We start from the raw sequence: 27333 nt of genomic DNA, 5'->3' as shown, positions 1-27333 counted from the left end.
TTTCAATGGAATACCAGTGGCAGAAGAATTGTTGTCATAACAACATGTCCTCTACACAGCAGCCCGACCTCTTCACTGCACTCCACGTAGGTGCGACATCATATTCCTGTCTGAGGTATTCTCTGCCCACATTCTGCACAAGTGTTAACTGGTTCACACCGGGACTGAGAACAGTCATAAACACAGCTACCAATTCAGCCGGGGCTGAAAGTGTGAGCGGGAATAGGCCCTAAATGCTTAGATTGCCTTTGGCATTGCGTAGATGTGAGTCAAATGGAGAGCAGATGCAGGTGTTCAGCTGTTTCACCAGGGAAGCAGTGGTGTGCCGTGCCAGTGTGCTGCCTGGACTGGTGGCAAAGAGCTTCTCAAGCGGCCACTGTCGCTCTGGCTCTGTCCGTAGTCAAGAAAGGGGCTGGTGGGCTGACGGGCCCTGCCATGATAACTGGCACTTGGAGCAGAGACCAGACAGAACCGCCTCCAAACCTCCAGGATAAAACAGATTCTCTGACTACTGTGACTATCTCCCCGTCCAGCTGGTTGCATTGTCCTCTGGCCTCCTCCTTCTCCCTGCCTGCTTCAGATCTTAGTATCCTCCCTCTCTCTGCCCAACCAATTATCTTAATACTCAGTTCAGAGACAGCTTCCTGAGTCATCTGTTTCTATTCCTCCCTGTCGTTCCCTCTCTCTCTCTCTGCCATCTTTTCTTCTCACACCCATTCTCCTGCTGTAGGTCAAAGCTGCTATGTATATGTCTGAAATCGTGCCATCATGATGTCCACCCCATTCATCAGGAGCCATGTGGAGGCACATACCGGTGGCGTGTGGTGCGTTACTGCATAGATTGGGCTCACAGATGCCGAAAAAGTTCTAACAAAGCTGAAACTCCAGTAGAAAGGGGGTCTCATTTGTTACATTCAACCATCACTGAGATCTTCTGGAGTGAGAGAAAATCAGAAAGCATTGGGAAGCATGTTCCACTTGTCTCAGCTGGTGCTCAGTTGGAGGAAAAGTAAGGCTAAAAGTAAGGGTCAATGTTCCCGGCCTGATGAAGTTGCTCACCTGCAAGGCTGCAGTTTGTGTCATTCGAAACCTGTTTTTCCAGCCACGCTAGGTTGTGCTGGGACTCCTTTGTCAAGAGCATGGACAGCCACAGGGTACAACGCACTAATTATCTTTATCTAACTTTAGCTCTCTGATAAGTGAAAGGTATTGTGCTCTGCTCAGTGTGCTTTGAATTAATTTGTTTATCAGACAAAGCCTTTTATATCATTGTGGAAAGCCTCTATAAATGAAAGTTTGAACAATTGTCACTTTCCCTCTGGCACATTCTGGTGTGACCTTGTGGAAGTCATATCTACTCAATGGAGTGGTCAACAATGGCGTCATACTTTTGCCCATGAGAGGATTAGTTTTGGAATGAAATTGAGAGAAGCCAGGTTGTCCATCTATCTGATCATTTGAAAATAGTTTAGGCTATTTTCTGCAGATATGTAATAATATATTTAGATGTAGGTCCTGTCATAAAATCCTTGAATATATTTTTATATGCTTTAAGATTTCTGTATATAATGAGAATACATAATGTGAATACATGTCTTACTTTAGATTTTGTCTTTTAGGTTTCAGGGGTCTTTTACTTGGATTCCTGTTTTGATGTTCAGCTGTTCTGATGACATATTTTATTTTAGAATAGTTTGTATAAATAAGGAAAATATAACATTTTTTGTCGCTATCTCATTAAGGCTTGTTATTCTTACAAACTAATTAGCTGGCCATGGCACTGGTTTAAAATAGTCATATTTCATTGGCAAAACATTAAAAGGACAAGAGGACAAAAGGTTAATAGTTAATTGTTATGCAAATTAAAACATACTCATGGGCTGTAGAGAGAATTATGCTCAACACATAAAGTATCAGATGCAATGTGTATCCTAAAACAACACTGGGATCCCAGTCTGTGTATGTGCTTGAAACATCTCAGAATTACACACTGAGGGCCATGCGGTGTGTATGGTGAAATGCCATAGTGAGTTGCAGCTTATGTTTTTATTTTAGCCTCTTAAATATGCACACTGTGAACATCTTTTACAAAATATTAGATTTTTGTGTTTATAAATCATTTTATATCTTGTTATGGTGAATTGTGCATGCACATATTGCAAGCAGATTTTGTATAAGTCTGATTTCATAGAAATGTTTGTAACAATAGAAGAAAATGTGCAGAAAAGCTTAAAAGTGTCTTAAATAGAGTTAATCTTCCAGTTAATAGTTTAGCCTGGATTTCTGAGTGCCCTCTTCAATCATGGACTTGCCCCTGCTTACTTGTTTACTCCTGTTGAACTGTGACCTGCTTTCTCTGTCCACTGGCACAGTACATCACTGGAATCACAGCTTTAGTAATTACTTCAACTTTAATTTGTATTACTTCAACTTGAAAGTTGTAACTTGAGACTTATTCTAAAAGGAATCACTACAACACTTACTGAAAAGAAAGACATTAGAGATTTAAAGAGCTTCAAATATAACAAACAATTCCACAGAAAATTTCAGCTCTTTTGGATGGTGGTATTTCTATCTCTGTGTTCTATTAAATAGCCAGTCTCCTTACAAAACTAGGCCTATGTGTAATGCTGTTACCTTTGGGTGTGTTGGATAAAGTACATGATTGCTAAACTATCCTTATAGATCTTTAAACATCCTTATATTGTGGTTTACAATTTATTTTTTTACTATATAGAAACAAAATATAAATTCATGCTTGCTCACTACATATTTGTGTTTACTGTTGCAAAGGAACATAAGCACACATTTTTTCATTTGTAGTTTGTGAGAGTGTGTATTATAGAGAAGAGATCCAACAAGAGAGAGGCAAAATAGTGTCACAGAGCCTGTGGTTCAATTTGGGAATTGGATCAGGCCTTAGGAATTGAGATGTTATAGTGTTAAGTTTGGACAGAAAAAAAAGTAAGGCTTGGGCCTGTTGTATCAGATTTTTTCCCTGTGCAGTTTTAGTAGGGTTCTTTCAAAATGTGTTCATAACCCTCCCATAACATTAAAAACACTAAAGAGTGGTGTTCATGTGATGTTACTTCAAAGGAAAGCTCTGCTACCTCAATAAAAAGAATGACAAAAATAATTACCTGGATAACTGCATTACCACTATGATAAATTAGAAGACAGAAGATGACAAGTGATGGATTTTTGGTACACTCTATGCAGCATTATGTTTGGAAACAAGAAAACACTATGTAGCATTATGTTTGGAAACAAGACCAACACCAAAACCTCATACTAGCTGTGAAGCAAGGTGGAGGCAGTATAATAGGGAAGTTGCTTTGCTGGTGCAGGGCCTAGATGACTAGCAATCACTAATGGACCAATGAATGAAATTTGCTTAGCAAACACTTGCAAATTCAATTTACCTGGAAATTCTATAGCAGAATGTCAGGGTGTCTGTATGTCAGGGTGTCTGTATTCTAAAACCCACAACACAGTGAATTAAGTAACATGGCATTAAGCCAAAACACAGGTGTAACTCAACAAAGGTGGCTCAAAGAGAAGTAGTTCCATATTTTAGAATGGCCAAAGTAGATTCCTGACTTGGATCTCATGTAAATATTGTGTGAACTGTAGCAAAACATTCAAGCACACTGTTGAAGCAAAACTTCCCCAAACTGAACTGAATTTATTATATTTTTATAATAGAGGCATGATCAAAAAGTCCTCTGTTGATGCTGTTTGGTTAATACTGAGTCAATATACTTTTTTATATAATTTCATAGAGTTCACAACAAACTTGTATTTAAATATTCACTATATCACCAAAAATGACAGTATATTTTGAGATATGCAATTGCTTGGTGTTTTTTTTTTTTTTTAGAATTCAAGAAAATCTAATCAGCCAAACATAAGCAGCACTTTAAATGATTAAATACATCATTACATAAGAGTAATTTATGCTAGGGAAGCTGAGGACATACCCCCACCACTTTCTAAAATGGCTGAAAATATACTCTGTACTCTGAAAATATTTTAGATAAACATCTGCTTACTGCAGATACCTGTCCAAACAGATGGTAAAAAAAAAAGAAAATAAAAGTGTTTGGCCTGCACATGCATCTAATAAAATGTGAGCTCCATGAAAAAGCCCAGTCATCGAACTTTTCTATTAAAACAAATGTTCCAACAAAACAATTGTTTATCAAAATGAAGAGAAAACAATACTGCAAATTCATTCTAAATCATAGTCCTGATACTTCTTGTATCGTTCAATGCAGCCATAATACCTTTCATGAACCTCTTCCTTTTAATCCTAATGCTGATTTCTTTTTGGTGAATGTCTGAATGTGAGGGGTAGCTGAAATGAATACAACATTAATGTATGCATTCTTGTACCCAACACTTTTCAAAGCAAAGTTACACCCATGCCTCATTATAAGGCAGTATACTAAGGCTGTGATTTCTCTTTTCACAATAGACCATAAATGCAAACACCTTTGAATTAAAGGAGTCATTTTGGACCAACTCATTGTACATTGTATCATTGGCCAGGTACTTATGAACTATCCAGTTACTTATGAATGACCTAGGAAGTTTTCTCTTCAGTTTTAAAATATACTTAGCAAACAGGTAATCCTGAGCTTCAATACTACCTCAGTACTAGTATCTCATATGTAACTACATGTGGATATGACAAAGCAGTTGATCACATGACCACTTGTCAGTAACCTCATCCCAGCTAGTGGTTGTACTCAGTCCAGAATGCCAGATCAGTTTACATTGCACCTGTTTTGTCATCAGATCAACATCAGTCTGCAGCTCTGCTTTAATTCAGTTCAGCATGTGTGAGAAAGAACAGAGGTGAGGAGAGTGACCTGCGGCTTTTAATGCAATTTTCCAGCCCATCAACCCAGTTCTTGGCTCTGGGGTCCCTGTCTTATGAGCAGCTGTGGTGGGAGGAGGAAGAGGATGGATGCCTCTTCCTCTGCTGACTCAGAAATAGGTAACCCACCCTTCCAGCCCCACCCAGTGTGCATAAACAGAGACCCTCCTTTCAACAGGCCCATGCCAAATCCGTCCCTGGCCTACTGATCCAGGGTGGTTGTTACTGGAACATGGCCAGGTTGTGCCTTTCTATGAAGTGAGCAAGTATGTTAATGTTTGGGCTAGGACTGTTGGTGGGGGATTCTCACCTCTGAAGAATTTTTTAATATGTAAAAGTCATGAGGTATATGAAGTTCTCAAGCATTTGTAATACCTGACTACTGCTTATTGATATAGCACTCATTGGTGACAGCGAGTGGAATTTTTTTTTTAAGTGAACTCTTCATTTAACAGATGTGACAGTGTTTGACACATCTGCACTTTCCCCTTTGGTACCTCTATCCACAAACACATTATTACTTCACATAAATATGAAACCAATCAGCAATTCAGAATATATGTATAAAGTAACCAACCACTGGTGTTAGATGTTAGAAACACCTTGTAAGTACACAGTTAGAGATAACCATTAAACATTGATCGGCTTTAACATTAAACCCACTGACTGAAGTGAATAACATTGATTTTCTGAATACAGTGGCATGGGGTGGAATATATTATGCAGCAAGCGAACAGTCAGTTCTTGAAATTGATGTGCTGAAAGTATAACAATTGACAAGTGTAAGTATCTGAGAGACTCTGACAAGGGCCAAATTGCAATGGCTATACGTTTTGTTCAGAGCATCTCCAAAATTGCTCTTCTGGTATGCAATGGTTAGTACCTATCAAAAGTGGTCCAAAGAAAGACAATTAGTGAACCAGCGACAAGGTGCCACAAGTTCGCTGATGCATGTGGGGAGTGAAGGCTAGCCTATCTGATCCAGTCCCACAGGATAGCTACTGTAGTACTATTGTTTGCTGTAAAAGTCAATACTGGCTATGATAGAAAGGTGTTTATACACACAGTGCATCAGTGCATCTGTGCAACCACAGACCATTCAGAATACTCATACTGACCCCTGTCCACTGCCAAAGGCACCTACTATGGGCATTTAATCATCAGAACTGGACCATGAAGTAATGGAAGAAGGCAGCTTGGTCTGGTGAATCACATATTTATTTTACATGATGTAGACGACCAGATGCATGTGGCATGGGGAAGAGTTGGCCGCAGGATGACCTCTGCGAAGAAGATTAACCAGTGGAGGCAGTGTGATGCTCTGGGCAATGTTCTACTGGGAAACCTTGAGTCCTGGCATTCATGTGGATTTTACTTTGATATATACCACCTATCTAATCATTGTTGCAGACCAAGTACACCCCTTCATGGCAATGGTGTTACTTAATACCATTGGTCTCTTTCAGCAGGAAATGCACAATGCAGAAAAAATTAGTTCAGGATGGTTTGAGGAACATGACAAAGAGTTCAAGTTGTTGACTTTGCCTCCAATTTCCCCAGATCTCAATCCAATTGAGCATGTATGGCATGTGCTGGAAAAACAAGTCTGATCCAGTAAGGCCTCATCTCACAACTTAGAGGACTTAAAGAGTCTGCTAATAATGTGTTGGCACCAAATACCACATACCACCTTCAGAGATCTTATGGAGTTCATGCCTCAACCAGTCAGAGCTACTTTGGTGGTACAAGGGGAATCAAAACCTTATTTTAGGCAGGTGGTTTAAAGTTATGGCTGATGGGTACATGTTGCCATACAAAATTTGTGTTTGCTATGCTTGCATCAGTAGGAAATTAATGACCAAAGAAATGCTGTGAAAAAACTCAACAGATCCACTGGCATTAATAAAAGCTCATGCAACAGTGTTATGCCATATACACACTTGCCAGTGCAGCTCTCTAACATAAACCATACTTGGGTCTCAAACCCAGGGCCAACAGGTGGTAATCATGTGACCACTTTACCAAAGAGCCAGCTCCCTGTTATAACAGCCAGAGCACCCATAAGTGGTAGTCTCCATCATTCCATCCTCCCCTTCAGAGATTGACAGTCCCCATCACAATGCCTTCGGGGAGCATTCCTGCTTGTGACACTTTCCAAATGTCTCTGTGCACACCACTGTATTTTCCATCAGGGCCACACCCATGCCAGCTCCAGCACCAGAGCTAGCTCCCTGGCATAGCAGCTAGAGCACCCATTTAACCCTCCTAGGTGACAGTGTCTGACACAAACTCCTACTACCATGCCACTGTCATATCAGTGACACTATAGGGCTGCTGAGAATGTTCTTGTGCCCTCTGGTCAAACACTGACTAGTAATCAACTGAATAAAGGGTGGCTGACAAATTTGTGCCTTGCACCAATATATGTATGTATAGGCAACTACATATATATGTATATATATTGACTGACTCACCTAAGGTTTCCCATTTACGCAGAGCATGACGCAGCAATACTACAAGAGTATTGTTCAGTAACTGTGAAAAATCTCATGCAAAGTCATTGTATATTCATGACTGATCCTTCAATTGGCTCTGGGCACAATGCCTGCATATAAGGAGCCAAAAGTTATAGCTCAACTGACAACAGGGATTGGATCACAATCCAACTCAGTTCCATTCTCTAAATAATGTCTATACATCCCTATCGGCAAGCATAAAAGAATTCAAAACAGCATGATTTGTTCACAAGATATTTGGCCTCTTGTTTTGTTCCAAACTTTTTGTTGTATTTAATGAACCCATGTCAGAGACAAAGTGTAATGTAAATGCACAGACAGAAGAAATATAAATAGCACATTTAGAAGAGGTATGATCAAGTCTTCTGGTCCTGGTTAATGTTTTTCACTAATTCCAAATTTAAAAATCTGTACAATGAGAAATTCAGTTCAGCTCATTCTTTTTTCACTTTTTTTTTGTATTCTACATGAAATATGAAATTAGAATATTCTTGGTGCCAAAAAAAAGGCTGAAGAGAAGAAGAGCTGAGTGTTCCATAGTCCATTCTCATAAACTTGTCAGTAAGAACAGTTGATTCATTATAGAGACTTCACTGATCAAATTCATTGCTTTTGTTTTCTTTCAATTTTTTTGGTAAGACATACAAGCCAGGCCCACCATTTACAATTATGTGCTCATGACATTCATTATGAAATTAAATAATGTGATGAGAAATGTTCTTTCTAAAAAAATTTAAGAAGGTCACTCCAATTAGACCCAGAATAAATTCTTAGGATTTGGTTATTAGCACACAATAAAAGTAAAATAGATGTCTGAAGTTTTCTACAGCATGAGAGAGGGACCTTTACCGCAGCCTTTGGGCTTTGCTTAGATTTCTGCCATTTTCAAGCAATCCTCTAATCTCCACAAGATAGATTAAACTCTGATTAGATTACACTCCCCATTGTAATGGCTGCATGCATGCAGTGTTGTTGGAGCAGCTATCCCCTGTGCCCCAGCCCCAAGGCAGCCTTGTCAGGGATAAAGAAAGATGATTAAAAGAGGACTCTTATGTTGAAAAGTTGAGCTCATATTACCATGATTCATGATTTATGATTCATGACCGCTGTACAGAATTCTGCAACATTCATCTCCTTGTCCCCCGTGTTTGCATTCGAACCACCCCTTAAATGATTCTTTGGGTCCATGCAACCACAAACTCTGCGCCACTCTTGGCAGCTGCTATGCTTCCATAAAAAAAAGAAAGAAAGAAAAAAGAATTTAAAAAAAAATCATTCAATGTACACCAGCAGCATTCAGATGCCAGCCAAAAGACACAGCAAAAAGCCATCCTGTTCATTGTCCCATTCAGTCTTTCTCTTTTTTAACCCTATTTCCATTTCCTGTGTGGCTGAAAGATGGCTCCAGCAGAGAAGTGGGAGGTGAACACTAGCTTTTAGACACCAACACCTTTGGCGTCGCATGTGATCTGTTTCACTTAAATTCAGCGGGTGGGGGGTGGAAGAGGGATCCGGGGATACTGTATGAATAGCAAATGATGGCTGAGAGGAAAGGAAGGAGATGAAGGCTCGGGGAGTGGATGTTGGAGGGAGAAATGGAATCAATCATGCAGAGAACGGCATGGCGGTGAGGACATTGGGCCTGTCAGAATGTTCCAACCCCCCCCCCCCCCCCTCCCTCATGCGCATGCCATCTATCTCCAAGGACGGGGGCCGTGGTGCACAGACGGGAGCGTCGTATTGGACGGAGCTGAATGGAAACGTCGAAAGCTGTCCTGCCAGATGGTAGGTTTGGGAAATAAGATTGTTTTTCCTCTCTTTTTCCGAGATGAAATCATTTGACATGGCATATTCCTGGGGGCACAGCATAGAGGGGAGAATACGAGGGAATGAAGGGTATGAGTTATACAGCACGACTGGATGGGGCAGAGGAGAACTGCAGAGCCGTGTGCCTTTTTGTCATCATAACGCACACCAGTGGTGAATGTGCAGAGGCTGAAAAAGTTAGATGTGAAAATCAGTCCCCTTGAAATGTTAAGCACAGGAATAAGAGAGAAATGAGCAGCCCCAACATATTTTGAGTTGAGCTCAAAAATATAACATTTGCATTTTTATTGCCATTGGTTGCTCTCAAAGACACAAAGTCTGAGAGAAAAATGTTTTTAAAGATGAGGCGACACACAAAGAATCTTTGACAAGCTCTTGAAAATCAACAAATTGCTCAATCTAAAATATGGCAGTTCCCATCTATTCACAGTGCACAAAACACTCCTGTGACATTACCACTGTCATTATGTTTTTGTGCTGGAACACCTGCCAACATTGCTCTTGTTAGTTTCTACCGGCAGGACCCACTTCACCCCCCTGCAGCCATCCCCAGGTTCCATCCTCCTGCAGAGGCATGAGTCAGCCAAACACCCCCTCCATCTGAACCACCCCCTCCCAAGACTGCAGCTGTTCCACAGCCTCCATGCTTCCCCAGGAGACCTCAGCCCACATTCCTGCCCAGCCAAGCTCACACTATTAAGTCCACAGGCGCTATGTTTGCTCACACGAACTAACGAACCACTCCTGCCTTCGCTATTTACCATACCTCATGAGAGAGGCAAGCTAAGAGTGAGCAACGGAGCTAGACTATGCTAAGTGCATTGTCCCTGGATGATCTTTAGAAATGTTGTCTGGTCACTGGATAGATGAAAAATTGAATAGAAACAGAAGATTTGCTCATAAAGAAAGACATATAGACAGACAGATGTCTGGCTTAATTTGTCATCTTGGGACTTGGTTTAATATCCACAGAAAAGGTCTGGCTCTACAAATTTGATGGATAACGTTTAGGGGTTTTAAATGTCAGATTTTTAACCTTTGGGTGGGATTGAGCCTTTTATGCTTTGAGTGCTTTTCAAGGGAAACTGAGTGTTAAGTCCCATGGGTGTGGTTTGTATTGATGTTGTATTGAGACTGCTCTGTGAGGATTGTGTGACGAGGTGTAGAGTCTCTCTCAGTGATTCGTTTTGTCTCAGTGATTCTTCTGAGCCCCTGTGAAAAGAGGAAATGTCTCTCCTCTATGAAAAAAAAAAATGTCAAGGCCTCTAAAGGGACAGTATGAAACTCGTTTATATAACAGCGTCATTTAAAAAAATCTGCACTGTTTTTATTCTGAAGCAGTAGAAAAGTTAGCCCTACCATGGGCAATCAGCGCTGAACTATGAAAGATGTGGCTTGCTTCCAAATCAATTAAGGCCTCAATTAAGTTCTTTAAATGTATTTTGGTTTTATTTCGATCTCATTTGGAGGTAGAGTAAAGTCAGTCTCACAGCCATACTCTGCTGTTAGATGTGCACAATAATCTCTCTATCACCAAAGATTCAGCCAGTTGGAATGAACTGTTGGCTGAGGTAGTTTTAGCTGGTGTACTGCAAACAGTACTGCCTTTCCTGTTAAAATGCTAGACATCCAAGTTACCAAGTTCAAAAGAGTCTGAATGGTTTGTGTATCATCAGCTGACTGTTCTTTATGCTGTAAATATCTGTATGTAAAGAACCGAAGTCCTTAGCCAGGATTCTTATCATCTCACTTCATTCATCATGGACCTTTTAAATGAAAGACTTAACACCAGCAGTCATGGATTACGCATTCCTCTGATGCTGTGAGTTCTCCAGAAGACACTGTAAAGGAAAGCATGAGAGATACACCTCAAGTTCTCTCAAGGCAAGAGTGATGACCTGTGTGTTGGGCAGCCAAACCTTCAGGGAGTGCCGTCCTACAGTGCCACTAGATGGCGCTTTCTCCACTTCACAAATACCTCTTTCACACCTCTCCTACATTTTATCTCTCAGATCAGTGGATGCGTCGTACAGCTATTACCACCACGGCTTCTGTCTGGGAGAGAGTGCTCCTGGGACAGGAATGCCGAAATATATTCTGCACTTTGATCAATATCCAAGCAACCAAATAGCAAATAGCACACAGATACTATTACAGAAGCAGTTAGCTTAGAGTGTCTGACATTAACACTATTTCTGAATACCATGAAAACGTGTGTTACATGAATAAATGCCCATTTGACTGGTATAGTCTGTTAGATCATAATATAACCTGTGATAGAATGTAGATATAAACATTTTGAGTCCCATCCTGAAAATTGCCTCTGCTTTAACTGTGGTTAAATGTGGTTTTCATCTTTAGATAAATTTACGCTGACACATCTTACAGTCATTTAACCTCAACAATATGATATAGTTATAGTACACCATGATAGCTTACATTGCCTGCAAACTACAAGGTAAATGTTTATGTACACATGCCAAAGAAGTTACTTGTCACTTTATGGAATTATAAGAAGTTATGGTTTGATTTTATACAATTCATCTCATAGTGTTTTTACTTAAGTCAGATGCATATTCTAGTTTTATCTGACAGGAAAAATACAGTTTAAAGAAACACTTCCATGCTTCCAACCATTATGAGTTAGCATTGCTTTTAATGACATTTAATAAGTTAGCTTTATGCAAATGTGGCCATCCTGCAAGGTGTTACTCCCTGTTAGCAGTTTTGGGGGTCATCATCCTCCAAAACATTACCAAAGATGCCAAGTACTGCCAAGAAGACCGGTGTAGCAGGAGCTAGCGGGAGATTGCTTGACCCAGAATCCTTCAGCTCTAACTCAAGGATTCACAATGTATGGTTCTGAGTGTGTCAGTCGCTGATGGGGTCAGAGACACACTCACTGGGACAAATACATGACAGCTGTCTCTCAGAGCCTCATGCCCCTGCCTTGACTTTCACCTGTTTTTTCATCATTGCCTCTCTCTCTCAGATAATTCTGTGTTCCACATCCTGCATGAGCCTCTATTAACAAGCAAGCTCACCAGTACAACTTAAATCAATCCCATTATTAATAATATTGAGAGGTCCAAATACTTTAATAATAATTTGTGCTTTTTTAAACAAGTACCTGGGCCCCCACACAAGGCTACAAAAGAGGCTTTCATCCATCTTGTCAAGCAGAAGAAAGAACAAAAATAAGTGACTCTGGGTAAATGATGTCATTTGTGTGTTTGGACCATTAGCACAGTGATAGTTTCACAACATTATCATTAGCTTTGCCTGCAGAGTGCAGGAGTGAGAGCTCAGCGATGCCTGTGCTTGGCAGTGCTCGGCATGCTATTCAACAAAGGTTACTGTTGGGGAACAGCAAACTCACAGATGCTGTGGATTCTTCAAAAGACTGCTCCAACTTTCACCAAACGTTATATAGTCTTGAGTGTGGATGCACAAAAACTAAATGGAAGATTGAGATATCTATGGTTTTTGGAAATGTACAGTGCAATTCACCAGGGTGTAGGTCAGTGTTTAATGGCCTAATCCATATTGCATGCTTAAGCAAATTCATTTAAATAAGTCTTATATTCACTTAATTAAGAGTTAACCCAGAAAGAGTACTGGGTCCTTTAAAACAGTTCTGGACTACCAAAGTACTGTCCTGTCTTCAGCAGGCTCACCATTGCTGTGTTAATTAAATGCAATTCAGTTTCATGGAGATTTTAGTGTCAGTTTCTAATAGCTTACAGTATATAAAGCAGCAGAATCAATCCATTTAATTAAACACCAGATCTTGGCCAGTGGCATTCATGGATATTTTCGTATGAATATTAAAAAGGTGCTTTTCCTGGAATTGGGGCTGGATATAAAAGGTGCTGCTTTTTAAAATGAACTGTACTGACTGATTCTCTGTGGTGCTGATTGTTGATTAACCTAAACCTCTCCCTCTCTGTTTCCATCTCTCCCTCTCCCTCTCCCCTATTCCTCTCCCTCCCCCTGTCTCACTTTTCCTCTCTCTCTCTCTCTCTTTCTCTCTCTCTCTCTCTCCCTCTCTTCTTCTCCTTCCATCTCTGTGTCCCTCTCATTCTAGCCAATTCCAGGTGAAAAGGACTGTACTAAGTAAAGGATACCAATGTTTACTGCAAGTGATAAAGGCACTTCATATAAAATTGCAAGGTCATCAATGTGCCTGAGTGACTTCTGTAAATATACTTTCTCACCACTAATAGGACAGAACTGCTGCCTCAGAGAAACTGTTGACACCATAACTATGAGAGCAGGCATGTTCAGAGCATGCATAACAGCATGCATGCATGACAGCCAGGAAAAGAAGAAAGAAGCTTTAAAAATAGGCAAAATAAAAAAAGTAGCAATTTGATCTATGAATTGATAAACTTCTCAGCACTGTGTACAGTCCAGGCTTAATTGACCCATGACTGATATGAAATATCCCACCCATATGGAAAGTGGAGATTATATGTAGAAATTTAGGTTATCACAGTTCTCATCAATTTTTTGAGATGCAGTTAGCTTGTAGGAATACCCTCCACTTTTAGCAAGTGTCATGGCTTGCTTCCTAAACACAAGTCATTAGGGAAGAACAATCATTTGGCGCTTATACAGCATGTCATGTACCTTTTACATGCCCCATATAGATAAGATGATTGTATGGGCAACCTAATAGCCAGAGCAGCAGGAGGGACACCACTCCTCAGCTGGAAATAGAAATGATGGCATTTAGGTAATGTGACCAGCTGATTTTCAGAGAGAAAACCATTAGCTTGGCCATGAAAACATATTTACCTATTCAGGAAGAAAGACTAGGAACCCTTGGAAAAATCACCCAGTGCATGGGTTCTGATGATCTCTTATATTCCGTGGAGTTTCATACCAAAAACTGGTGTGTGCCTAAAGATGCAATAATGTGCAGCAAATCATGCAAGAGTTTTTTTCTCTCTCTCTGTCTCTTTCTCTCACCTTTTAGCAGCTAGGGTGAGCTTTGGAGAGAGGGAAGGAAGAAAGAGAGGGATAGGAGACAAAGGTGTGGAGAGAGTCAGAGAGAGTGAGAGAAAGATGGGAGAGAGAGAAATATTGAGAAAGTGGGAGAGAGAGGGAGAGTGGGGGGGTGCATTGATGACTGCTGAGGTTCTCTGAATCACTAGAGAGTAGTAAGGACGATGAGGCTAGAAGGAAGGCTCCCTGCCTGGATCAGAGGAGACTTCAATTAAGTGATACATTAAAGCACTGGGTGCTTATGCTAGCCACTTGGGGAAAGTAAAGCTGCCAAAAACTAGCCCTAGGAGTGCTGTTGTGTGAAGGGTCATCGTCAGAGGGTCAAGGATGCTAGCATGAAATCCACAAAGGTACTGTGAGGACAGGTGAGGATGTTCATCCACCTTGACAGAGAAAGTTTTGAATCATTTCTTCCAAAAGCCCAGGATAATAAACATAATCAAGTCTCAGGTTTGAAATCCAGGTAAGATGGTCTGGGGTCTTCTACTGTCTGGAGACAGCACATGAGATCTCCCCAACCAGACTATTGATGGTAAAGTCATTTGTTGGATAGAGAGATTTGTTTCTCTTGACATATTTCCATCAGGTTCATTCCTATAGCCGATGCCAATTTCCTTTAGCAGCTCACAATGACAGTGGAACAAAGGAAAGACTTGTACTGGAAATGTAGAGGAAATCAAAGCATGTCTATATGCACTTCCTCTTAGAACCTCAATGTCCTGCAGACCATCACAGGGATCTGTCATTCCCTTCAGGTGCCTTAAAATGCAGGCAGTCCTAGTGCGATGAAGTCAGTGTTGGCTAAAAAGCTTTGAGTAAGAGAGAAAGCCTACTCAAAGTGACAGAGTTGTATAATGTTTAAAGATGTATCCCCTAGTCCCTGGCACAATGCAGGCTGTTCTAATGTTTGATGCTAGATCTATAGCTGTCTCCCATCTAGGAAATCAGTCTTGGCCACTGGTTCATAGTTTCTAGTTTCTAGATTCTTTACTTATTTGTTGTGGATTTGTTTCATCCAAACAGTTCCTCAAAGCTCTGACCCAGACACCATTGTAATGATGTTCTATTACAAAAACATTATTAAGGTCATTAACCAGTGAGAATTAAGCATTATGATTCTGTATTTCTGATCATCTTCTCTGATCCTTGTTAAGTGTTTCACTATTCTTATATTAGTCTAATAACCAAATTATATAATGCCAGGATTTGAGCATGTGCATTACAACTCTAATCTGTATGCAGTTGTTTTGTTGTAAGAAAATCCTTCTCACTTATACTGAACAGAGATATGCTTACGCTCATGCACCTAGAATCATTCTTTCTTATGCCATAAAAAAGACAGAACATGGTTATCAGGGGCTCTGCATGAGGTCCACTGGCTATCAAATTTGTGATTATTAATTGCTTCATGTCTAAAGTCTTTCTCTCCCCATGAATAGTTTAGGCTTTAGGGCATAGTTATAATGCCAGTAAAGCCATATGCTCATGAGCTGTTTATAGGCATATTGGTAGAAACAGTCCTTTTCATTATTTTGTTCATCCCTGTTGCAATTTGTATCCTTCATCTGATTTTTTTTGCCTTTCAGGTTTTTAACTCAACCACTTTCTGATATAGCACTCTGTTCAAATCCATGTCAAAAACATTTTTGATTATACAGAGGTTAAAAAGTTATATAAACGTTTTTTGTAATATGAACGAATGAAATTGGTGTCAATACCAACATAGACACTGAAAACACTTAATTTTTAAAATTATATTTAAATGTTTATGTCATTGATCTTAGACAATTTTACTTTTTGTCTTTTGAAAACAGTATATCTTTATTTTTCCTGGCACACTTAAACTAGTGTCGGGTAAGTAAAGTTTATTTTTCCAAATATTTTGAGTTCTCCAAGGTTACATATTAATCACCAGGATATAAAATTCCTCAAATTCATTGCTATTACATTAATATGATTATGATCAGCTACCAGCTTTTGTTAGACTAAGGATAAGGAAATATTATGGGAGTACTATTTTTTTTCAGACAGAAATAAAATAGCATTTGTAAAAGACAGAAACAAGCATTCAGTGTGTTTTTTTTTTTATTTACTTTATGAATAAATGGAGCATTAAACAAATAACTAAATTCTCCAAAATAATTTAAGGACTTTACAATTAAACTTTACTAGGTGATGCAGTGAGTTACCGTTATGCACAACCTTATATTGGCATTAAAGGAATTTGCATCTTTTGCATATTTCATTAAAGTTTTGAGAGATGACCTCCTTGAAATTACTCTGTAAAAACCAGTAGGCTAAAGCTGCTAATCTCTGTGCAGTTGCTCCACAGACAGACCAGGTTGCATCAGCTAGGTGGAGAAAGAATTTAGATGCTGAGACTTAAAGACAGATATAGGCATGGAGTCAATACACATGAGGTCTCAGAGGCACCCGACTGCCAGTGTGAGCCTGCCAGCTTAGCTATAATATCGAAGTGAATCACACTGACCCACACTACTCAGCATCATCAAATATTGAAGCTTTCTCCTATATGCCACTTATCTATAATTTATATCTGCTTATCAAAAGACTTCTTGCTTATGACTGAAATTAAGCAGCCATAATAATTTCTATGGATATTGATATTGTCCATTTTTGGATAGCAGGGGACAAAAAATTTCAGATTTTGGCTTATACTTGGAGTGCTAATTAAACTAAGATATAAGGAGATGATTAAAACAGGAAAGAAAATTGCATTTGTCTTGTTCTCTGTGTTCATTCTGTTGCATATATCACCAATAACTCCAGGTCAGTTATTAAAACATCTGAGAGTTCTGAAGCATCTGCGCAGATGCTTCAGAAAAACATGCTAACTCAGAATATCATGTATCCTAGGACAGTTGGGTGCAGTGTTACAGCATATTGGCACCTTCTGGCCCTCGGTTTATATGCTTTGGCAGTTTTGTGCCATACACCCTCATCCCTGTACAGGTGGAAGGTTGTAATGGTGAAATGGGGGTTCCATGTAAATAAGACTTCACATTTTGATCAAAGGGACGTCCTTGCAGAAGAACTCCCAAGAACCACTTGTAAACTCAGAGAGTGTCCAAGTGCACAGCTACAGTTGATCATCTGGTGATTTCAGGAACAGGTACAAACTTAATGTGTGTTGGAAACGCACTTCAACTGCTATGGGTCACAAACCAATGTGCTTGATAATTATAGTCATGATACTGCTTAGCAGTGGATGGATATAATTACTGAGAATGATAGAAATGGTGACATTTATGATGTAGCTCAACAGCCTAGGCTATTTAATGGTAGGATATATGCAATGATTCGTAACTACCTCCACCCCTACCTGACGTATGTAAGGAAGGAGAATGGGAGTTATGCATATTCAAATCTCATGTTCTGTGTCATTTTCACAGCTGCACAAATAGCGAGAAACACAGATGTGCTATTTTTGTCTTGTGCCATTGTGCCCAGTAAATCTATTTTTGTGAGACGTGAATGTGGTTTTCTGAAAAGATACTAATCACTCATTAAAAGCTTCCATCTGTATGCCAGGCCAACCATCGCCTGGACTTTTATGAACAAAAACGGGACCCTTGTGTCCTTATGACATGAAGCAGCAAGGCCCAATATCTCTAAGTGTTGTATGTAAAACAAACAAACACAGAAAACAAACAGGTCTAGTAAATATTTAACAAACGGAGTCCAGCATGTAGGTAGGCTAAGTTTTCACAGTTGTCACACATTCAATGTAACACTTATCAGGGTCATTTGAGCGCCAACTTTTTTAGTCAGGGGAAATGTGTGTACTTTGATAAAATACTCTTTCTTGTCTATTTGGTTTCCTTTACTAAAAAGCACAAAAAGTGCCCTAATGCACAATTGGTAAGGTTTCATATACTTGGATACAAAAGAACAGATCAGATAGGTAATGAATTCTTGAAAGAGAAAATCTGACCATGATTCTTGCCCACACAAGCCTACCCCACAGGCAATATTTGTCAGAAACTCATCAGTAAATACAGTGCTTCTTAACTTCAACTCATCTCTACTACCCTAGTAAGGCAGCCACTGCTCTGCTCTTATAAAAGTCTTGTAGAGCACTCCTCCTGAGCACAAGGACAGCTCCCATCTGCACACACTGATGAGTTGAACCAGTCAGGGAGATGGCTGGTGCTTGGAGTTAGGGGTCATGGAGTAGTGCCAAGCAGAACTTACCCTGGCTACTCAGGTTAAATTCCCTAGTGAGAATGCACATCTCTGAGCTCCTTCATCAGCAGCTGGGCCCTCTTTCTTCCTCTCCTGAGAAACACAAAGACCACATGGGTTAGATTTGTTTTTCTCCCAAGTGGTTTTGAAAAGAGAAGACAAATGGCTGTTCATTAGTGCAATCTGCCATTGACCTAGTGGGTGCTCTTTAGTTTTCAAGCAGTAATGTAAGAAAGCAAAAGAATAATTTAATTTGCTGAGCAAAATGCTTTCACACTGAAGCTGTTAAATTCCTCATGATTTTATGGTTTATTTTCTGTTTGTATCATAGAAACACTTGAATGTCAATGTGATCTACAGATCTACAAATATACTAGGATGCAATGAGTTTTATTCACGAATATGAATAGTTTCTGTTTATATTGTGCAGTTCCTGTCATTAAAATGAATATTCATTGCTCAAAAAATAATATTAAAGGCTAAGAAGTTCATTCTCATCACCACTTTCATTCTGTGGAACATTTTTGCCATCTATACACTTTATAGAATGAGTAATGAAACAACAGCTTTTCTGAATGTGCAAGAATAAACCTGGCTTGCTCACACACACACACACACACACACACACACACAAACACACACACACACACACACACACACACACAAAACGAAAAAAAACAAAAACATAAGGACTAGCTCTACAGCCACTGAGCAAAGCACTTCCACCCTGTATCAGCTTCAAGTTATGTCAGAGGCCACTTTTGTCAACAAGCCCTACACACACATACACTCTCCCTGACACATGCACACCCACATTCCAGCATCCCTGAAGAAGATCCAGGGCTTCTGAGAGGACCTACTGTACACATACAATCAGCTGAAGCCACTCCAGCCAGCCTTCCTTCTCTCCTGTTTGCAGTGCTCCCACTCCCATCCCACACACTGTATGGTAATTACACCTGTCTGCATGCTCATGCTCTATCTTTAACACTGCCTATGGCAGAGGATCGATGCAGCCCACCCAGTGCTGGGTGGTCCAGTGAGCGTCTCCTGTCACAGCCCAGCCAATCACATGCACAAGCCTTCCTTACCGCTCAGTCATCGATCTGATGCTAATTCAGCCTATGCTTTAATTAACAGGACCAACCTCCCTCCGCATTTGGCAAGCTAGACCCAGTAATTAGGCCCTACTTAACTCTCTGCACCACCTTATTGAAATGTGTGTTGTACCTTGTGCTGTACCTTTCCATAGTTTTCACTTAAGTGTTTTTCCTTGCATCCTCCTGTGTGCTGCATAGACAAGGTGCAAAGGGTTGAACTGCTGGCTGGATAGCCAAAGTGAAATGAACTGCCAAACCACCGTTTTCCGGCAATAGACCAGCTCTGACATTCTGGTGAATAATAACCTGGCATGCAGGAATTATGCAGGAATTACATTAAATCTTGTTTGAAGTGACTTGTTCTTTCTGTCTGAAATAATACCCAGTAATCCATGAAAGCTTCCTAAAGAACAGAACATCCATTTTGAAACAAAATACAAAATGACATATGAAGCTTTCAATATGCAGATGTATCTGAACGATGTTACACTGTGTGGTTTTCTCTCTCTGATGATGCATTGCATTTATGCTTTTCACATTTTGTTGATCCTATGTGGAGTGCTGCTCTCTTAGTCTGTACTGGGATCAGTTTCAGCAGAGAAGAAAAGGATTTGGGTAAGAGATGCTCATTAAACATTTGTGAAAAACTCTGAAAGAGTGTGTTGCTGTATTGGAGACATTTTTAGAAAATCATTTATTTCTTCTATTTCAGAGGCAAATATACTCAACTCCCTTTGCAAAATTATGAAAGTGATCTAGTTCTCATCAGAAATGCCTGCATGTACTTAATGTATGCCAGCCAAGGGGAATGCAGCGTTATTTGCCAAACTGGCGTTACTGATTGCTCATGCTTATCACATCCGTGAAAACGACCAACAAATTTCTTTAGATGTCCGACTCCCAAAACAAATTTGTTTCCCAAGGAAAAACAAAAAACTAAGGCCCAGTCAGAATTTCAATAAATGCAAACGCCTCGATTAATGCAGTTTAATTAGCTGGGAACGATGTGATTTGCATTCCGGTGAAAGGAGTGATAGTGAAAGTGCCTGTGGCAGCTGGCGGACAGCGAGACTCTGCGCAGCCCCTAGCGCAACGGAACCCAGAGGCGGGCGGAGGAGCGCTTCGGAGGCTTGGGCGCTATTCTTTTAATTACTCGTTATAATGACTCCATTTAGCTGCTCAATGACCCATTTAACGGCAGCGAGTGGGCCTGGGAAGCACGGCGTCCTTGGCAGGGTCGATCACGCAGCTGCCCTGGCCTCCGTTGCCTCTTAGACCCCTCCACTGCACCAGACCTGACGGGAGCAAAGGGGCCCTCAGGCTGTGTCCTGTAGACACGTTGCTGACACTAAATGAGCAGCAGAAGCACATGGCTAGCTCTAGCATTGCCTGCGTTCGCAGAGATTGGAGTTTAATTAACTGAGAAACAGCCACTGTGGGCTGTACATAAAAACATTTCGACACAATTGTGTATGTGCTGGCTGCTCTAAAGGTGCTCATCGGAAGCGATGGAAAGGCAGAAGATTGCCACAGTGCACATAATATGTGTCCCATAATCTCAGGATCTCATTTACAGCTCCTTGCTTATACTCTCTCTTACCCCTGACCACATCTATTTTTCTCATGTAGATTTGACAAAGCTGTGTCAAGCCTCTGCTCTACATGTGATGTAATCATGTTGGGCATGTAGTGAGGGCTGAAAAGCAGGCCCAAGATGAGCTGCGGGCTCTGTATGGTCCTGAGGAACACCTCACTGGTCTACTGACCACAGATGCTGCCACGCTACCTGGCTCTCGCCTGCCTGCACTTGCTTCTGCTCCGCTGCAACTGGCTCTCTCTGCTTAGCACGGGCACACAGGGAAGCAGCAGACAAAAATAGCTTTGCGGTACGGTCTGCTTCGCTTTCAACACTACTAAAGTAAAAAAATAATAATAATCCCTCACTTTCTAGCATACATGTTGAGAAACATATCATTTTATAAACTGGATGAACATCTGAAATCTGAAAATTGCTCTTTAATTAGAGGAGTATTTAGTGCAAGAGGGGAAAGGCTCATTGATGATGCATCTTGTCCTACATACAAACAACAGTCTGTTAACAGCGAGTCTTCCATAAAGGCTAAATGATTAATTGCTGGGAAGAGTGTTACTTTTACACATTTGCAGCAAATACATATACAACTGCTTATATGCAATTGTGATTAAAAAAATTATTCTGACCCATTTGCCATTGTCTGGATGTCTGTCTGAATGACTACTAAATTGTGTTATGAGCTTCAAATCATAACAAGTCATAGTGACATATAATAAAAGCTACATTTTACAGTGTCATATCTTTATTGAGAAAAGGGATTAAATCAATGTTTTTTGACCTGATTCTTGGCAATCCTTGTTCTATTCCAGGTCCCAGTACAAGTACTCTATCTAGTATCCAGTACACCTCATTTTAGTGTTCAGAACACCTCAATCTAGTGTTGACTACACCTCTATGTAGTATCCAGTACACCTCTATCTATTACCTAGCAGTATCCAGTACACCTCTATCTATTATGTACTTAGTATCTAGTCCACCTGTATCTAGTGTCCCATACACCTCTATCTAGAATCTAGCACACTGGTATCCAGTACCCAGTACACCTCTATCAAGTACCTAGTGTTCCTAATAGGTCAAGAGTGGTTGAAGCTAGCAAAGAGAAACATTGTGCTCAGTGTGCTTCATCTTGTGGGTCATGATAACTAGGTTTATACGTTGGTTAAATAATAAAAATAAATTATGAGAAGGTATATTAATACTTCTCTTTAGTAACTAGTGGTACCTCCTTTACTGGCGGTGATGTCAACGCAGTGTTGCCTGTAGCTTCTGATCACTCATGAGCAGTGGTTAAGAGAGATTCTAGTCTATTTTAATCTAGATTTTATTTTATGTATATAGCCCATGCTTATTTTTGGGATGTCTTATTTGAATAGCCTGCTTCAGATCAGACCACAGAAGAAGAACAGTTAACCAAAAGTGTGTGTGTATGTGTGTGTGTATGTGTGTGTGTGTGTGTGTGTGTGTGTGTGTGTGTGTGTGTGTGTGAGAGAGAGAGAGAGAGAGAGAGAGAGAGAGAGAGAGAGAGAGAGAGAGAAAGAGTATATCCCTTGATACAGAAGGACAGAAGGACACATACCAACCCAAGCCCTGAATTAACTTAACCACCTGACTCCATTCACCCTCTGTTAAAAGGGTCATTATTGTAATAGGTTTACATACGTTTATAGGTTTACATACTTTTTTTTTATCAAGCCATTTGTTTAATAAAGATAAAGTTATGTAAAATACATTTTAAATAAGACATTTAATACATCCAGAAATTCATGTGATTCCAAAGTGTTTGCAAAGGTTTTCTCACAGCTGTAGATTGTAAAATATACTCAATTTCCAAGCAACACACAATTCCTCTATTAGAATTCCAAATGATGTAGAACAGAATTCCAGATTATAAAGAAAAGAATTCCAGATTATATAGAATATCTTCCTAGCTCTGCCTCAGATACTGTCCTAGTGACTCAGGACTGAACAAGCAGGTGAACCAGCATTATATAAAAATTTAATTTATAATTTAGAAGATTAGAAGATTTGCAATTTAGAAGATTTACTGAAATCCACAATATAAACAATCTTTGAAAATAATATAATATAATATAATATAATATAATATAATATAATATAATATAATATAATATAATATAATGAAATTCTTGTGCTCACATTTCTACAATTTAAATAAAGCCTTGTCTCAGATCCTATAAAGGTTTGAAAGAAACAGTTTGTTCAGAATTTTCCAACAAGAGGCTGCCACTGTCATTCTATCTGTCTATATGTACACCACAAGAACTTGACAAGACCAAACAATAGAGAGTCCACACAATGGCATTGAGTTTTTATTGACTTCTCTAGTGAGCTACTCATCTGCTGATTGGGAAATCCAGCACGTAGCAATAGATAGTCTGGCTTTTATATATGAAACTTCAAAGCTGTAGACAACAAAGGAAGGATACTAATTACTGTACAATGTTTCTGAGCAATTGCAAACAAGACAATACCACCAGAGACTTTTAGCAAATGGCAAATGCATGTACAGAGCTAAGCAGGAGACATTAGATAAGATAAATTATTTGGCTGATAACAAGGTTGTCTGGCCTTACAAACTTTGCAGAAATACCAAACAATTTGAAACACACCCATTATGAATAATCACACAAAAATCATCTGATCCTCTGGCATCTTCAGTCCACAACCACTTAATTGGTTAAGCTCTTAAACCTTTACAAAATGTATGTACAAAAACATCTTCTTCCATGTACCCCTAAAAGCATCCTGAGCATAGTAATAAACAGTAATAAAATGCTACAGGAATTGAATTCAGATAAAGAGCAAGGAAAGGAGCCCAAGGCTGGTGGGCCACAGAGGCAGAGCAGCTAGCAGTGGTGTAGCCCGTGGACCCCGCCCTGGTGGCCGCCTCGGGCACTTCCTCTCCGGCACATTTCTGAACGTCCCCATGATGCTCCATGCAGGTGCACTCTGACATTTGAACCCACATCAGGATACAGTCCCTGCCTCACAATGCCAGGGGGCCAGCCAAAGGAAGGTTCTGTGCATACTGGCCAAAGGGAGTTGTTATATGCAGCTCAGTAGCAAAGCAAAGTTCACTGGCATAGTTTGCATGGCTTAGATTGTGGAAGGAGGAAAGTGATGGTACCATACTGTTGTTGGTGCGAAATATAACATGGCTTTGTCTCCGTGGGGGTCATCTCAGAGAAAGATGGAAGGAGATTACGGTGGGAGGCAGGGTCAACTGCAGCACTGTCACTTGTTTATTTATTTGTGAGCGCTGAAGTCTGGCACTAGGAGGCAGAGGGGTAAAACAGAGGAAATCTCTGTAAAGTTGATTTCACAACTGAGTGAGTCAGTCGCTCCACCCGACCTGGAGGTACAGAAGCAAAGAACCACACTACTACCTTCCCCCCAGAGAGACACAATGAGAGTCACAAAGAGAGACATACACGTACACATACACACACACACACAAACACACACACACACACACACACACACACACACAAACACACACATACACACACACACTGAGAGAAAGAGAGAGGCAGGGAGTGAGAGAGAAAGAGAGAGAGCTCACACTGCTGGTCCTGTAAAGAGCCTCAGAAAAATACAACCCCAACAACACTTACCCTAAAAATAGCAAACTATGAAATCTACCATCAACCATGAGCAGCCCAATGCCCAAGTTTGCAAGTGAGCAGTGGGCTGAATGGCAGGAATTCAATCTACTCAAAACCAATTTAATTAATGTAGGCTGCATTATCATTTCATTTTGTATATATTGTCTTTTGTTTCCCAACTGTAAATGCTAGTCACTTAGGGCCATTAAATGTCATGCCCTATGTGACTTAGCAATCAGCATAACAAAAACTATTTTTTAAAAAGGTCTGAGACTTGTTTTTTTTTACACAACAAGAATAGACTTCAAACAGAGTATTTGATCAATGTGAAATGCTATCTAGTGGAAAGTCCAGTTTATTACGCATAGCGCTTTGTCTCACATTTGCTCTCATCCATCTGCCAGAGGTAAGCGATTATTATGGAAAATGAGAGTGGTCTACACCTCTGCATGATGGCCATAGCCTCTAATAGCAGCTCCAATAACTATGATGAGTAATCTGCCAGGTGGAGAGGAAATGTGTGTGTCACATACACTAGTAACACCAGGCACCAAGCTCTACACATCCTAATTGGTCTTTGGGGCTTTGATGTCGCAGCAGGATAATGGTGACACATTACAGAGGATGCATGTCCATATGCTGCAACAGACAGCTTCTCTTAGTTTTGTGATTTGCCACCTTCTAAATGTTCTTTCTCCAGGTTCTCAGTGCAAGGTTTACTCACCAGGTTCTCAGTGCTTTGCATGGACATATCATTGGCATTAAAAGTATGTAAAGAAAGAGAAGAAAAGAAAGTGAGAGAAAGTGAAAGAGAGGTGAAGGGAGGAATATTTGATTTTATGAAATATATTGTTGTTATATGAGAGATCCCAGAGTTCTTGTCAGAAGAAATATAAAAACATTGCCAGTATATACAATGACTAGATGATTCTCTTGTACACCAAACTATCTAAGCAATAAAACCACTAAACTTACTATATATATATATATATATATATATATATATATATATATATATTTTTTTTTTTTTTTTTTTTTTTTTTATTATTATTTTTTTTTTTATTTTTTTTTTTTTACTGAATTTGAATATAGAATAATATCATAATCCATGTGCAATTACAGCTATACTAAATCTACCATTTTCCTGGCTTGCTTCTAGTCAGCTGGCTGGACACATGGCTTGCAATGACACACAGAAACAGCAAGTTAACCTCCTGACCATATTTCCTATTACTTCTGTGAAATAATTATTTTCTTTTTTAAGTTTAAAGGCTTGTCTTCTGTATATCAGATACATGACTGAACATCAAATCCCATTGATTCTTGAATTTGTTGACCCACCATATACAACGGTTAAACACTCAATAAAATTGTTCTTTTTAATTCCACTGATTACATACAATTCAAAGTGGACCATTCATTGTCTTTAAATATAATTGCTGGTATTATTGCCTGTTTATTATTGTATATTACTGAGCACCAAATGTTCTCCAGAACATACTCCCAACCTCTTTCTTTAAGAAGAAAAGGTTTTAAGAAAGACCAGACTAGCTTAGCTTGCCATTTACTGGCCATGTTTGTTTTAATTGTGAAACCTGTGATTGTGGCTTCAGCAGGAAAACATCTTAGTATACATTAAATGTGGCTGAAGTACAATAGACTACAATAACTAGGATCCTTTCCTAACCTGATTTGTACTTTCAGGAAACAACCCATGTATTTTTGCCACTGGAACATATCTTCAACATGGCAATAGCACACGTATGAACACCCGGTAACCTGCATTTTGTCTGCATTATATTTTGTAGGCTGTGTGCCAGTTCAAATACCATTACGTGTTATCACATTATTGCCTACCTTCAGCAAACCATTACAAATGTCATCATGAATGTTACAGCATCTAAAACTAGTGCATTTAAGTTATAATGTGTAAAAGCATATGGTGTGCTTTGACAGAAGGCCATCTTTCATGCTGAAAGGAATCACACTATTTTGTTACAGGCACGCTAATGGAACAATGGGGCAGGGAGAGGCCACAGACAGCTCAAGAAAGAACAGGGTGTTGTAAAATGCAGTAAAGCATTTACTTTGCTCTGAAAGTTGCTCTCTACCTCAGCTTTGTGGCATACTCAGCTTAGGCTAAATCATCATTCATCAGCTGCTTTCCGCTGTCTTGTGGGCGAGTGCCATATTTGAATGGTAATACGTTCCAAAGAATGCCCTCGGATCCCACAACACGACAGTGAAATGAATGCTGTGTCCCAGCTTCCTCTCAGGGATCGCTGTCAACACTGCACTTACGCAGCTCTGAAAAGAGTTGTAATGACTTTGGTCCTCAGTCAATGCAGGAGTTCTTGAGTGACACAGGCAGTAATTAGTTATTGTACTCAATATGTAAGGTGGGAAGAGGTGTGCATCCGGATAAGAGTGCCCCTTCTCTTCTGGCCCCTCTCCAGCACATGCCGCATTGCCAAATCATGCACTGGATTCAACACAAACGCACAATCTAGGATTGTTTTTTTTTCTGGAGCACAGGAAGAAAAAGAGCCTTACAGGAAGCAGGACTTCTTTC

The 27333-nt window shown here is 39.9% G+C and overlaps 1 protein-coding gene across 3 annotated transcripts in view; it reads right to left on the bottom strand.

The window, feature by feature from the left end:
• Positions 1-27333, bottom strand: part of elfn1a (extracellular leucine-rich repeat and fibronectin type III domain containing 1a) — an 80068-nt gene that overhangs the window by 21800 nt on the left and 30935 nt on the right. For all 3 annotated transcript variants that reach the window (XR_003409910.2, XM_026999088.2, XM_026999007.2), the window contains exon 2: positions 18451-18534. The gene's annotated coding sequence lies outside the window, so the exon portion shown is untranslated. The remainder of the gene's footprint in view (positions 1-18450; positions 18535-27333) is intronic.

This window comes from Electrophorus electricus, chromosome 8, assembly GCF_013358815.1.
Source record: "Electrophorus electricus isolate fEleEle1 chromosome 8, fEleEle1.pri, whole genome shotgun sequence".
NCBI classification, from domain to species: Eukaryota; Metazoa; Chordata; class Actinopteri; order Gymnotiformes; family Gymnotidae; genus Electrophorus; species Electrophorus electricus.
The sequence above is the reverse complement of the archived record's forward strand: the minus strand, read 5'-3'. Positions and strand labels throughout refer to the sequence as shown.